Source organism: Loxodonta africana, chromosome 21 (assembly GCF_030014295.1).
Source record: "Loxodonta africana isolate mLoxAfr1 chromosome 21, mLoxAfr1.hap2, whole genome shotgun sequence".
NCBI classification, from domain to species: Eukaryota; Metazoa; Chordata; class Mammalia; order Proboscidea; family Elephantidae; genus Loxodonta; species Loxodonta africana.
The window spans coordinates 9,231,127-9,243,848 of record NC_087362.1 but is presented as its reverse complement, the minus strand read 5'-3'; positions in this window follow the sequence as shown (position 1 = coordinate 9,243,848).

Sequence of the window (12,722 nt, the reverse complement as noted above, 5' to 3'; positions counted from 1 at the left end):
ATTTTGACGACAGGAGAAAAAACTGAGAGTGAGCTAGACAGTAATATGAGGAAGATAATGATTTTAAGAACCGCTGTTTATTTTGTGACAGGTGTTGAGCACTTTTTATACATTACAGGTAGTCCTCGGCTTACGACATATTCAAGTTACAACGAACTGCACTCACAACTGTCCATTTTTGTACATCTTATTGCTAGTAATATGTACTGGATACAACGTTGCAGCATGTAATTTCCTGATGTTATCATTCTCAGATGTTCACTCACAGATGTTCAATTTTATGACTTACTGTTCAAAACACGCTGGAAACCCTGGTGGCGTAGTGGTTAAGTGCTATGGCTGCTAACCAAAGGGTAGGCAGTTTGAATCTGCCAGGCGATCCTTGGAAGCACTATGGGGCAGTTCTACTCTGTCCTATAGGGTCGCTACGGTTTGGTTCAAAACGCAGCCATAAACACTTAGTTTTCTAAACTAAATCAGGGGCTCCAGTTGCTTGAAAACATGGACCCAAATGCTGATCGGTTTGTTAAAGTCAATAGGCAGATTTAGGAAGCAGTGAGATGTTACTGCGAAATATATGAAGAAAAAAAGAAAAGGACTATGCAGACAACTCTCACTAATTTTCTAACTAGAAAGGCCACCCTCATTACCAGGGATTCATAACCCAGATGGTCCAGAACCTTCCACAAGTGGAGTCCTTACTGGAACTGATAAAATGCCAACACCGTCCCACTTTTCATCATCAGAGTAAACTTTTACGATCTGTGTATTTTTTAATGTATGTACATATTAAAGTATATCCGTAAATTTCAGATAATGTTTCCAACTCCCAAAGACAAATAAAGCTCAGATTTATAAAGATACTGATAATAAAAGCAATAATAATGAAAACTAAAAAAAAAAAAAAAGTGAGGTATTCAACTTACGTCAGAACCAACTTATGATGGTGTTGTCGAAACAGGACCCTGTTGTAAGTTGGGGACTATCTGCATTTCATTTAATCCTCTTGATGACCCCACGAAATAGGCTTGTAGTGGTAGCAGTAGAAGCAGTATTTCTAATTTTCTAGTTTAGGAAACCTGGGCTTACATAAATTAAGAAATGTGTCTATGTCACGCAGACCAGGATTTGAATGAAGTTTGCATGATGCTGAAGCCCACATTCTGAATAAGCTATTCTGCTTTCCATGTATTAAGTAAAAGAGGCTGGACCCAGAATTACATGCCCTTAATATATACAACCGCCACGTGTCTGTCAGTTTACTGTGGTGGCTTACATGTTGCTGTGATGCTAGAAGTAATCCCGCTGATATTTCAAATACCAGCAGGGTCACCCATGGTGGGCAGGTTTCAGTGGAGCTTCCAGACTAAAGCAGACCAGGAAGAAAGACTTGGTGATCTACATCTGAAAACCAGCCAGTGAAAACCCTACGGATCACAGGATATTGTCTGACTTTAACTCGCTTACTTGGGATGCACCATCAGCAGGAACCAATCACTGGAGAAGTAGAGGGATGGTAAAAATAAGAGAAACCCCGAAGAGATGGATTGACACAATGGCCGTAACAATGGACTCAGTTGCCAGGTCTTTTTTCCCATGGAGTAGCTGATGGGTTGGAACCACCGACCTTTCAGTTAGTAGCCAAGTGCCTAACCATTCTGCCACCAGGGCTCATTACTATGGGAAATACTGGGGGATAAATCTGTAAAAAAAAAAAAAAAAAAAAAACTTCTATAACACCAACTTTATGTGCTTTATGTGGAAAGAGGCCCCAGATAAAATAAAGTATTATTGAAGAAAAAGAACAAAGTAGGAGGCCTCACACTACCTGATCTCAGAACATACTATACATCCACTGTAGTCAAAACAGTCTGGTACTGATACAACAGACACATAGGCCGATGAAACAGAATCAAGAACCCAGACATAAAATCATCCACTTATGGTCAGCTGATCTTTGACAGAGGACCAAACCCCATTAAATGGGGAAAAGACAATCTTTTTAACAAATGGTGCTGGCAAAACTGGACATCCATCTGTAAAAAAATGAAACAGGACCCATACCTCACACCATACACAAAAACTAATTCAAAATGGATCAAAGACCTAAAATGATAAAGATCATGGGATAAAAAATGGGGACAACACTAAGGGCCCTAAGACATGGGATAAAAAGAATACAAACATAAATTACAATGCACAAACACCAGAAGATAAGCTAGATAACTGGGAGCTCCTAAAATTTAAACACTTATGCTCATCAAAAGACTTCACCAAAAGAGTAAAAAGAGAACCTATGGACAGGGAAAAAAAAAAATTGGCTATGACATATCCAACAAGGCTCTAATCTGTAGAATACTTCAGCACCTCAATAAAAAAGATAAGATCAGCAGCCATTGCAGAAATTCAAATCAAAACTAAAATGAGATTCCATCTGACCCCAACAAGGCTGGCACTAATAATAATTTTAAAAAAGCAGAAAATAACAAACGTTGGCGGTATTGCAGGGATATTGGAACTCTTATGCGCTGCTCATGTGAATGTAAAATGGTACAACTACTATGGAAAATGATATGACACCTCCTTCAAAAGCTAGAAATAGAAATATCATATGATCCAGCAATCCCCTCCTAGGGATACATCCTAGAGAAATTAGGGCCATCACAGGAGTAGACATATGCACAGCTATGTTCGATGCATTATTCACAATAGCAAAAAGATGGAAACAAGCTAAGTGCCCATCAACAGATGAATGGATAAACAAATTACGGTACATATACACAATGGAATATTACACAATGATAAAGAACAATGGTGAATCCGAAAAATATCTCACAATATAGATGAAAATGGAGGGTATTATGCTGAGTGAAATAAGTCAATCACACAAGGACAAATATTTTGTGAGACCACTATCATAAAAACCCAAGGAAAGATTTACACACAGAAAAAAACAATCTTTGATGGTTACAAGACGGGGCAGGGAATCATTAACTAAATAGTAGGCAAGTGTTAACTTTGGTGAAAGGAAAGACAATACACAATATAGAGGAAGTCAGCCCAACTTAACCAAGGCAAAGTCATAGAAGCTCCCTAGACACATCCAAACACCTTAAGGGACCAAGTTGAGTGCTGGGGACCATGGTCTTGGGGAACATCTAGTCAATTAGCATAATGGAGTTCATTAGAAAATGTTCTGCATCCTACTTTGGTGAGTAGTGACTCGGGTCTTAAAAGCTTGCAAGTGGCTGTCTAAGTAAGATACATCTATTGGTCCTATCATATTTGGAAAGAAGAAAACCAACGACACAAAGAAAATATTATTCAAAAGGACTACTGGACCACATGAACTACAGCCTCCACCAACCTGAGCCCAGAAGAACTAGATGGTGCCCAGCTACAATGGCTGACCACTCTGACAGAAATCACAGTAGAGGACCCTGGGTAGAGCAGGAGAAAAATGTTGAACAAAATTGAAATTTGCAAAAAAAAGACCAGAATTACTGGTCTGACAGAGACTAGTGGGACCCCTGAGACTATGGCCCCTGGACACCCTGCTAACTCAGAAATGAATCCACCCCTGAAGTCCACTTTTCAGCCCAAGATTAGACAGGCCTATAAAACAAACAATAACACATGTGAGGAACATACTTCTTAGTTCAATCAAGTATACAAATGGGCAACACCTGCCCAAAAGCAAAGACAAGAATGCAGGAAAGGACAGGAAAACTGGACGAATGGACACGGAGAACCCAGGGTGGAAAGGGAAAGGGGGAGAGTGCTGACACATTGCTGGGATTGCAAACAATATCACAAAACAATTTGTGTACAAATTTTTGAATGAAAAACTAATTTGCACTATCAACTTTCACTTGAAACACAATAAAAATACACACACACAAGAATAATAATAAATTGCATTTCACAGCTATAAACAGAGTTCCTGAGATGGACCAATTCTAGGTCTTGAGGATATAAAATAAATCACTTTCTCCCCTCTAGGAGCCCATGGGCAGATAAGTAAGCCAATGCACACCGGGACACACACTAAACTAATGACGCAAACACAGGACTCTGAACAAATGAAAAAGGGATTTATTCTGCCAATCAGTGCTGTGTGAGTCGGTGTGCGTGATGGCTACTCCGATTCTGGAGTAAGACTGGGTTCTGGGGTCGCATTACCGGTTCATAGACCTTCTCTACCCCTTACCAGTTGTATGACCTTGGACATGATCTCTACTAAACTTTGTCTACCGTTGCTAAGTCTTAGCCACCTCATTTGTCGATGTTGACAATAATGGCACCAACTTCACAGGGCTATTGTGAGGGTAAAGTGCGATACCCACCTAGAGGGCTTAGGACATAAGTCTTAATTATTTATTAGGATGGTAATAAAGCAGTTAGTGCAAACGTTAACGTGTTCCACTGCTAACTAAAAGGTTGAAGGTTCAAGTCTATCCAGATCGGAAGAAGGACCTGATCTACTTCCAGAAAAACAGCTACTGAAAACCCCGTGGAACACAGTTCTACCCTGACACATGTGGGGTCCCCGTGAGCCAGACTCGACTTGAAAACCCTGTGGAACACAGTTCTACCCTGACACATGTGGGGTCCCCGTGAGCCAGACTCGACTTGAAAACCCTGTGGAACACAGTTCTACCCTGACACGTGTGGGGTCCCCGTGAGCCAGACTCGACTTGAAAACCCTGTGGAACACAGTTCTACCCTGACACGTGTGGGGTCCCCGTGAGCCAGACTCGACTTGAAAACCCTGTGGAACACAGTTCTACCCTGACACGTGTGGGGTCCCCGTGAGCCAGAATTGACTCTGAAAATCCTGTGGAACACAGTTCTACCCTGACACATGTGGGGTCCCCGTGAGCCAGAATTGACTTGAAAATCCTGTGGAACACAGTTCTACCCTGACACGTGTGGGGTCCCGTGAGCCAGAATTGACTCTGAAAACCCTGTGGAACACAGTTCTACCCTGACACATGTGGGGTCCCCGTGAGCCAGACTCGACTTGAAAACCCTGTGGAACACAGTTCTACCCTGACACATGTGGGGTCCCCGTGAGCCAGACTCGACTTGAAAACCCTGTGGAACACAGTTCTACCCTGACACATGTGGGGTCCCCGTGAGCCAGACTCGACTTGAAAACCCTGTGGAACACAGTTCTACCCTGACACGTGTGGGGTCCCCGTGAGCCAGACTCGACTTGAAAACCCTGTGGAACACAGTTCTACCCTGACACGTGTGGGGTCCCCGTGAGCCAGAATTGACTCTGAAAATCCTGTGGAACACAGTTCTACCCTGACACATGTGGGGTCCCCGTGAGCCAGAATTGACTTGAAAATCCTGTGGAACACAGTTCTACCCTGACACGTGTGGGGTCCCGTGAGCCAGAATTGACTTGAAAATCCTGTGGAACACAGTTCTACCCTGACACATGTGGGGTCCCCGTGAGCCAGAATTGACTTGAAAATCCTGTGGAACACAGTTCTACCCTGACACGTGTGGGGTCCCGTGAGCCAGAATTGACTCTGAAAACCCTGTGGAACACAGTTCTACCCTGACACATGTGGGGTCCCCGTGAGCCAGACTCGACTTGAAAACCCTGTGGAACACAGTTCTACCCTGACACGTGTGGGGTCCCCGTGAGCCAGAATTGACTCTGAAAATCCTGTGGAACACAGTTCTACCCTGACACATGTGGGGTCCCCGTGAGCCAGACTCGACTTGAAAACCCTGTGGAACACAGTTCTACCCTGACACGTGTGGGGTCCCCGTGAGCCAGACTCGACTTGAAAACCCTGTGGAACACAGTTCTACCCTGACACGTGTGGGGTCCCCGTGAGCCAGAATTGACTCTGAAAACCCTGTGGAACACAGTTCTACCCTGACACATGTGGGGTCCCCGTGAGCCAGACTCGACTTGAAAACCCTGTGGAACACAGTTCTACCCTGACACGTGTGGGGTCCCCGTGAGCCAGAATTGACTCTGAAAACCCTGTGGAACACAGTTCTACCCTGACACATGTGGGGTCCCCGTGAGCCAGACTCGACTTGAAAACCCTGTGGAACACAGTTCTACCCTGACACGTGTGGGGTCCCCGTGAGCCAGAATTGACTCTGAAAACCCTGTGGAACACAGTTCTACCCTGACACATGTGGGGTCCCCGTGAGCCAGAATTGACTTGAAAATCCTGTGGAACACAGTTCTACCCTGACACGTGTGGGGTCCCCGTGAGCCAGAATTGACTTGAAAATCCTGTGGAACACAGTTCTACCCTGACACGTGTGGGGTCCCGTGAGCCAGAATTGACTCTGAAAACCCTGTGGAACACAGTTCTACCCTGACACATGTGGGGTCCCCGTGAGCCAGAACTGACTCTGAAAACCCTGTGGAACACAGTTCTACCCTGACACATGTGGGGTCCCCGTGAGCCAGAATTGACTTGAAAATCCTGTGGAACACAGTTCTACCCTGACACGTGTGGGGTCCCGTGAGCCAGAATTGACTCTGAAAACCCTGTGGAACACAGTTCTACCCTGACACATGTGGGGTCCCCGTGAGCCAGAACTGACTCTGAAAACCCTGTGGAACACAGTTCTACCCTGACACATGTGGGGTCCCGTGAGCCAGAACTGACTCTGAAAACCCTGTGGAACACAGTTCTACCCTGACACATGTGGGGTCCCCGTGAGCCAGAATTGACTTGAAAATCCTGTGGAACACAGTTCTACCCTGACACGTGTGGGGTCCCGTGAGCCAGAATTGACTCTGAAAACCCTGTGGAACACAGTTCTACCCTGACACATGTGGGGTCCCCGTGAGCCAGACTCGACTTGAAAACCCTGTGGAACACAGTTCTACCCTGACACATGTGGGGTCCCCGTGAGCCAGACTCGACTTGAAAACCCTGTGGAACACAGTTCTACCCTGACACATGTGGGGTCCCCGTGAGCCAGACTCGACTTGAAAACCCTGTGGAACACAGTTCTACCCTGACACGTGTGGGGTCCCCGTGAGCCAGACTCGACTTGAAAACCCTGTGGAACACAGTTCTACCCTGACACGTGTGGGGTCCCCGTGAGCCAGAATTGACTCTGAAAATCCTGTGGAACACAGTTCTACCCTGACACATGTGGGGTCCCCGTGAGCCAGAATTGACTTGAAAATCCTGTGGAACACAGTTCTACCCTGACACGTGTGGGGTCCCGTGAGCCAGAATTGACTTGAAAATCCTGTGGAACACAGTTCTACCCTGACACATGTGGGGTCCCCGTGAGCCAGAATTGACTTGAAAATCCTGTGGAACACAGTTCTACCCTGACACGTGTGGGGTCCCCGTGAGCCAGAATTGACTTGAAAATCCTGTGGAACACAGTTCTACCCTGACACATGTGGGGTCCCCGTGAGCCAGAATTGACTTGAAAATCCTGTGGAACACAGTTCTACCCTGACACGTGTGGGGTCCCGTGAGCCAGAATTGACTCTGAAAACCCTGTGGAACACAGTTCTACCCTGACACATGTGGGGTCCCCGTGAGCCAGACTCGACTTGAAAACCCTGTGGAACACAGTTCTACCCTGACACGTGTGGGGTCCCCGTGAGCCAGAATTGACTCTGAAAATCCTGTGGAACACAGTTCTACCCTGACACATGTGGGGTCCCCGTGAGCCAGACTCGACTTGAAAACCCTGTGGAACACAGTTCTACCCTGACACGTGTGGGGTCCCCGTGAGCCAGACTCGACTTGAAAACCCTGTGGAACACAGTTCTACCCTGACACGTGTGGGGTCCCCGTGAGCCAGAATTGACTCTGAAAACCCTGTGGAACACAGTTCTACCCTGACACATGTGGGGTCCCCGTGAGCCAGACTCGACTTGAAAACCCTGTGGAACACAGTTCTACCCTGACACGTGTGGGGTCCCCGTGAGCCAGAATTGACTCTGAAAACCCTGTGGAACACAGTTCTACCCTGACACATGTGGGGTCCCCGTGAGCCAGACTCGACTTGAAAACCCTGTGGAACACAGTTCTACCCTGACACGTGTGGGGTCCCCGTGAGCCAGAATTGACTCTGAAAACCCTGTGGAACACAGTTCTACCCTGACACATGTGGGGTCCCCGTGAGCCAGAATTGACTTGAAAATCCTGTGGAACACAGTTCTACCCTGACACGTGTGGGGTCCCGTGAGCCAGAATTGACTCTGAAAACCCTGTGGAACACAGTTCTACCCTGACACATGTGGGGTCCCCGTGAGCCAGAATTGACTTGAAAATCCTGTGGAACACAGTTCTACCCTGACACGTGTGGGGTCCCCGTGAGCCAGAATTGACTTGAAAATCCTGTGGAACACAGTTCTACCCTGACACGTGTGGGGTCCCGTGAGCCAGAATTGACTCTGAAAACCCTGTGGAACACAGTTCTACCCTGACACATGTGGGGTCCCCGTGAGCCAGAACTGACTCTGAAAACCCTGTGGAACACAGTTCTACCCTGACACATGTGGGGTCCCCGTGAGCCAGAATTGACTTGAAAATCCTGTGGAACACAGTTCTACCCTGACACGTGTGGGGTCCCGTGAGCCAGAATTGACTCTGAAAACCCTGTGGAACACAGTTCTACCCTGACACATGTGGGGTCCCCGTGAGCCAGAACTGACTCTGAAAACCCTGTGGAACACAGTTCTACCCTGACACATGTGGGGTCCCGTGAGCCAGAACTGACTCTGAAAACCCTGTGGAACACAGTTCTACCCTGACACATGTGGGGTCCCGTGAGCCAGAACTGACTCTGAAAACCCTGTGGAACACAGTTCTACCCTGACACGTGTGGGGTCCCGTGAGCCAGAACTGACTCTGAAAACCCTGTGGAACACAGTTCTACCCTGACACATGTGGGGTCCCGTGAGCCAGAACTGACTCTGAAAACCCTGTGGAACACAGTTCTACCCTGACACATGTGGGGTCCCGTGAGCCAGAACTGACTCTGAAAACCCTGTGGAACACAGTTCTACCCTGACACATGTGGGGTACCCGTGAGCCAGAGCTGACTGTGGCAACTGGTAACAGGTAAGGAAGCTGTCAAAGCTCTCAAGTTAATTTTATTATCTTTATGATTACACTACTACTACTACCGTGATCCCAAGTTCACAACTATTATCAGGACATGTTTCAGAGACGTCATGGCAATGGCTGTAACCTTAAAGAAGGGCTTGAATTTTCCCAGACAAAGGACTAGAGGCAGAAAGAAGCAACCTGAGGAAGCATAAGGAAGTACATTTGGTGTTCGGGGAACACAGAGTCCAGAACTTTCCAAAAGAAAGTATTAGAAAGAAGATGCTGAAGTGAGTTAGATGGTTCCAGTGAAGAGTCAAATATTTAGAACTATAAAACATGAAAGAACTGATAAAAATCTGTTAATCCCTAAGAAACCGAGAGATCAAAGCTTCAGAGTAACTGAGGCATACATCACATTTTAGATAAAAGTTATAGAGCAGAAGAGTAAGTATAAACCATGTCGAATTTAAATTCTTCTAATCTCATTCTTTCTCTATTTCTTTGCGACAGAGATTGTGGTTTTCGCGTGCGTGTAAGCACTCCAGGTCTAGTGTTTGCAGAGAAGCAGGTCTCAGGATAGCACGGTTTCACCCAGAGCTACCGCCCACGCCGTCCCAGGGTCCCGTTTACTGAACTCCATTGCAACAAGAGTGAATCCAGAGGCGGCCTGGGGAGCGTCGCGGAACAGAACCCTATCACTGCTGGAAGTTTAAGATGGGAAGCCAGGGGTTCTTGGCTTGAAATTCTTTAATACCTATTATTTGAATCCTATTGGCTTTGCTAACAAAAGCGCAGTGAGGGTGGAAAAAAAGGAAGTTAAAAGAAATGATGAAAAAGTGATAGCGGCAGGAAGCAAAAAATAAGATCTTGTGAACTGGCAGGAAAGAACGAAGGGCAACACCTAGAGCATCTGTCCTGGCGCTTGGATCCAGGGTTTTGCAACTAGAAACAGAAATATAGAGTCAATGGAAGAACAAATTTCTAAATTTTTTAAAACTGCATACTAGCTTTTTAGGCTAAATGCTATCATAAAATGCAAAATTGCAAAGCAAATTAACATTCTCATAGCAACAATCCCATCTCCACCTTCCGTACTAACATAGCTGTGTCACTCCCAATCGCCAGCCTTGGCACCTCGGTTTACATATTAATAAATACTTGCCTGCTTTTAATATGCATTTATTTTTCTCATTATTATGTTATTACATTCAACTTGTTTGGCAGCATTTAAAAAGAATTTATTTTGCTATCAATGGCAGAAAACAATTTAGGAAACTGAACAGAGCAGGAAAAATGTTAAATCTAAGTAGTTGAGCTGGTTATTGACTCATTAGTTTAATAACTCCTCTCCAAACTTGAATAATTTAAATGCATTAGAAATCATACCGCAGTAAAAAGTGCATTCTTAAAATGGTAAACACTGGATCTAGGATCCGAGTTGGTAGTTATTACTTATTTAAAATAAACAAGCAAATTCCGTTGAGATATGGTCTCATTTTCAGGAATGGTCTATTAGCGGGCAGCAGTGAACACAATTAACCGTATCAGCACATTAAAGCCTAGTGTGTAAACTCAGCTCAGCAGCAACACACAACCTACCGTGGCCTATTAAGTAATCAGAAATGACTGCAGATAATTAGCTCATGAACAGCTGCATAAACTCAAGTATCCCATTTTTTATCAGACATGGAGACTTCAAACAGAAAGGAGGTTTATCAAAGGTGTCTTGAACTGGGTGGGAGTGTCACCGTGAAGAAAAATTAAGGACAAATTCGAACATTTGATGGTGCAAAGCTATTTTAAGTTTTCCTCTGATAATACTTCAAATGCTCACATGGATAGAATTCTGTTTAAGTGAAAAATATGGACGAAAGGATATTACCAATGACCAAAACCTCTCGTAAAATGGGAAATTGAAATAGAATCTGAAAGCGAAATCAATTAGCAAAGTTCCTTTAACAAGTGTGTCTCATTCATACGAAGTGCCGGAATGGCACAAATAGTTTGCACTCAACCACTACCCATCTAGCAGTGTCACAGAACAAAGTCCTGGAGACCTGCTTCCTTAAAGATTACAGCCAATAAAATTCTACAGAGCAGTTTTACTCTGTAACACGTGAGGTTGCCAGGAGCCAGAATCGACTCAAAGGCAACAGGTTATCATTTGTACTTGTTTGTATTTTTTAGCTTAAATTTGATGTGCACGTTCCCATATATCCCTTCTGAATGAGATTTTGTATAGCACTGATATTAAATGACACAATCACACATGAATTAATAGATATCCTTGATTTAAAAAAAAAAAAAAAACCCGCTGCCATCGAGTTGATTCCGACTCATAGCAACCCTATATGACAGAGTAGAACTGCCCCATAGGGTTTCCAAGAAGCGCCTAGTAGATTTGAATTGCCGACCTTTTGGTTAGCAGCCATAGCTCTTAACCACTACACCATTAGGGTTTTCTGTCTTTGATAAGTACATCTTTTATAAATTAAAAAAAAAAAAAAAAACGTAGTTTTTTTCACTGAGAAAATATATGCCAGGCAGAACATAGCCGCCATTAGAAATCTGGAGGACTGATATGAAAAAGAAAATTATATTTATTCTGTGCAAGTCCAGAAAAATTGAACTGGGAGATATAGGTTTAAATAAAAAAGACAACATTTCAAAAATGCGAGTTGCTAAAACTGAAATAGGTCTACTGCGAGGTGCTTAGTTTCTGCCAGGAATGACGTCACACAAATTCAGTGACTCACCTACTGCAAGGCGGATGTACTCAGAAAGGACTTCCGTGCTGTGTGAGCCAGGTTGTAGCGAAGATTCTCTCCCACTGTATGATTCTAGGAACCAGAATGAATGACGCTAAACTTTCTGAGGGCACTTTCTGAATGCCTGCCTTGATTATTACCTTCAATTACACTTACCTGTTGCTGTTGAGCTGAATTCCAACTCATAGCGACCTTAGCACGTATTTATTGTTTTCTGACAGACATTAGTTTTCATTTTATTTATAGGTTTGCCAAGGATGAAGGTCCCTGGGTGGCACAAGGAGGTTACAATCAGCTGCTAAACTAAAGGTTGGTGGTTCGAATCCACCCAGTGGCAGTGCCATGGAAGAAAGGCCTGGCGATCTGCTTCGGTAAAGATTATGGCCACGAAAACCCTATGGTGCAGTTTTACTCTGTAACACATGGGGTCGCTATGAATCAGAGCTGATTTGTTGGCCCTGAGTTTGATTTAGTTTTACCAAGCAGAAAGTGGATATGTGTGTATATACAGAGAGAGAGAGAGAATAATAAACATATAATTTTATAAGAACCATGAATTTCACTCACTAAGAACAAGTTTTATTACATGTATTTTAAAGAACAGTGCCTCAAGGAATTTAAAGTCTTGAGAGGGGGAGTGGGAATAAGTATGAAAAGCAACAATTACTGTTCAGTGTGACAAGGCTGTAGCCCTAGTGGCTCAGTGGTTAAGAGCTTGTCTGCTAACCAAAAGGTCGACAGTTGGAATCCTTGAAAAACCTATGGGGCAGTTCTACTCTGTCCTATAGGGTTGCTTTGAGTTGGAATCAACTCGACTCATGGCAATGGTCCCCCACCCTCTCCCCCTAGTGACAATGGCTACAGTGGAGCAATATAGGGTACA